Consider the following 3,683-nt stretch of genomic DNA (forward strand, 5'->3'; position numbering starts at 1 on the left):
ATCATTCTCGCCCTCTTTCCCATCAACGACGTGTAAAAGCCGTCAATATGCTCATGGTCTATGTTGTTTGGAAGGGTTCTCGTTCCTTAAAAAAGGGTTCCTACTGTAGGTGTATTGATGGTTCCCGCAGTGCATTATGGAGGTTCCGCGTGATATGTCGGTGGGTGCAACGACCACCTTATGGAGAAGGTTCTTGTGCGCAAAAGAAGGTGCCCTCGGGTGGGTATGCATCGTTTCGTCAATGTAAGGCGAAGGTTTTTGTGTAATGTTAGCCTTGCGGTGATATATCTACCTATCTCTCTCTCTAGTCCTTTAACATCTGATTTGTTGGTGGTGGCGTTTCCATCTGCACATCATTGTTTTCTTGGTGGTGGTCTTCGATGCCTTTGCCTCGCGCATGCCAGTCAGTTGATCCTTGATTTGTTGATTCTATTTGTTTGCGTGTTTGCTCGATAATTTTACCATTAAGAGCATATACAAGCGCGGTCACCAAATCCAGCACTCCTCGTATTGGTGCGTCCACAGCAGTGTATCGCAAATTTGTTCAGAACGATCAGAAACCTATGGATCAATTGAAGATTCAGATCAAAAGCTTAAATTTAGAGCTCCAAACCTATGAAAGCAAAACGCTAAGCTAGGAAAAAAAATCAGGCTCAAGTTATGTTTGGTGCCACCTCCATCTTGAATTTTCTCATGCGTGGCCTTGTCTTCCTCCTCACGACCCCAGTTCTGTGCATGGCGAGCATAAGGCAGCACCAGCATGATTCTTGGTGAAGCATGGCGACCTCGAGGCAGAAGCTTGGGACACCAGACCACATCTACGGCCAGTCACCTGCATCATCAAATCCAAAATGCATCACACAGGAAACCAAACAAAAAAACATTGAGACACCAGAGCAGGCCTGGATCAGGGAGCAGGCGAGGGGGAAATTCAAAACAACAACATTACAGTCAGAGGGCCATAGTTAGGAACACAAAAGTTTAGATATACATCCGCAGACAAACTAGAAAGAATTGGATTCATTCAACGTCCTGGTAAGTAATCTAGAAAGAATTGGAGTAGTAGTAACCTGGCTACTACTACTTTTGCAGCTTGACGTCCTATCCAGCCCAAGCAACCACAAAATCACACGCGAACCAATAATCAAAGGGAAGAAGCAAGAAGTTCGAGCACAAAAAAACAGGCCTTTTCTCAATGCCGCCAAGTTGGATCACGGAGTAGCTGTGGACCAGGAGAAGGCCGTGAGAGGCCAGCAGTAAGCAGTACAGGTCGTGCCCACCGTCAACCCTCCCGAGTAAGCCTGCGACAGGCCCTGCGTCTCCCGCCAGTGGGAGGAGACGGCCACAGCGTCCAGCACTACGGCAGCCTGGGGCCCTGGTCTCCCCGGATCAAGCTCGGCGAGGTTGATGACGATATCGACGTGCCCCGTCTCCCCATCTCACTGGTATTTGTGCAGCAGAAGAGGGAGGGATCCCGTTGGGTAGCATGATGAAGGGATGGGGAGCACCGAGATGAGGGTGGGAGAGGGTTGAGGCGGTGCGACTCGCCGGGATGGTAGAGGTGGCTCGTTGTGGAGGGGAAGGGTGAGAGGGTTGGGGGCGGCGGGATCTGGATGGGATGGAGAACGAGCGAGAGAGAGCAACGGGGTGGATAAACGAGCGAGAGAGAAAGATGGTGGATAAAGTTCCGCACCTATCATGTACATGGGCCGCGACGGTTCTCCAGAACCACACCTCCGGCTGCAATCACGGGCCGACGACTGTCAAACCTGCTGTCCTGCCAGCCTACTACTGCGCGCTACAGGGCTGGACGCAATGTGAGTGGTCCAGGTTTGGCTATAAGAGGAATTATCCATCGATCATTTAAAAGAAGAAAATGCAAATGGGGAAAGGTGAGGGAGCAGATCCCAACACATATGGGCGTCCGTGATTGCAATCTCTGTAGTGAAACTTTATATCTTTGCTTTTTCCTATATATATATATATATATATATATATATATATATATATATATATATATAGGAAAAATACATCCTACCACCTAGTGGTAGTTACCACTGCCCCCGCTCCATCAGATTGCATCAAGATCCGATCTCATCTTAACGGGTTATGGGTGGAGGCAAGGTGGATTTATTTGGACCCGCTTAATTAGTTTGCTGAGCCCCCGATTTTCTTGGCCTAGCCGATCGTTTTGGTCGTCTGTATATATTTAAGATTGGATCTAGAGGCACGCAATCAAAATAACCTCATCTCTCTCTCCAACGAGATCTCTACGTCCAGCGGATATTCAACAAAACGGCTAAAGGAAAAAGGTAAGCAATCATTGTTCTGCTGAAGTACATGCATATACGTGAGAAGCTGATTCATTTCCTATTATGCTTTTGTTTAATCATCAGGTGGGACATGGCTCCAATGTTCTCTAGCGCCGGCCTCCGGCCATGTCCTTCCCCATTCCTGCCAACTGTAATGACGTGTTTCAAGTATGAAATTGGATCGAAAAGCAATCGTATGTATACATGATACTGATTTTTATTTCTTTTTTCCGCCGAGTCCTGTCTTGGGCGCGCATGGATTGATGCTGCTCCTGCATTCGAGTGTTTGCCGACGGTGTCAATACCTAGGAGGCGCAGAAACTAACAGCGACTATCGGCATGTCAGCTGCAACGAGAACAACGTACGGCTGCTGCAGATGCGCAAATGCAGCCCTACTTAGTTGCGACGGCAACGACGACGAATGGCCGCATGTCCACAAGTTCAGCGGTGCAAGGGCAACATACGGCGCACGACGACAGCGCCGCTAATGATGTACGGTGGCGGAGGTCATGGGAACCTCCCATTGAGATCTTCCGATGATCCATGCATGGCATCACATCTGCATCATGTCTGCATCATGTACATGCATGCCGTTAGGTGCCGTGTACTACTTCATACTGATCTGATCGGATGCATTAGCTAGATGTCTATGTAGATACACTGTTGTAAATCACGTTCACGGTACTCCTATATGTATACTCCATACATACTTCTTTTTCTTCTTCTTTTTTTGCCACAACATGCACATATACTCTATACTATTACCTACAACATACTACATATTACATACTACATACTAAAAAAACTATATCTACATGAAAAAGATATACTACATACTCTTTTTTTGAAAAGAATATATATATATACACATACACCCATACTCTTTGTGAAGAAAAACTTCTATGTGAAATTTTGTAAATATACTCCATACTATAGTATAGTATGTTGTACGCACCATAATTCTAAAACGAACACACACACGAGATACTACTTTTTTGGGACACATACACGTAAAAGGGTTTTAATACTCCATACTCCAGCTTGGTGTTAATACTCCATACTCCAATAATCAAATGGTTATACTTCGTACTCCAATTTTAGGTTAGTAGTGCATATTCCATACTACAATCATTACATGTTCATACTCCATACTACAGATCCTCAAAAAAAAAAAACTCCATACTACAGCCTACAGGTATACATGAGTATACTCTATGCGGTTTTAAAATGGGCAGTATATTTCATACTATATTAGAAGAATCCAAAAAGAGTTAAACATTCCCATACTACCTATTTCCAATAAAAAATACTTAAAAAACTAAGTATGTAATCTGGATAAAAAATTACCATCTACAGTGCAATAATATCAC

Source organism: Triticum dicoccoides, chromosome 1B (assembly GCF_002162155.2).
Source record: "Triticum dicoccoides isolate Atlit2015 ecotype Zavitan chromosome 1B, WEW_v2.0, whole genome shotgun sequence".
Classification (NCBI taxonomy): domain Eukaryota; kingdom Viridiplantae; phylum Streptophyta; class Magnoliopsida; order Poales; family Poaceae; genus Triticum; species Triticum dicoccoides.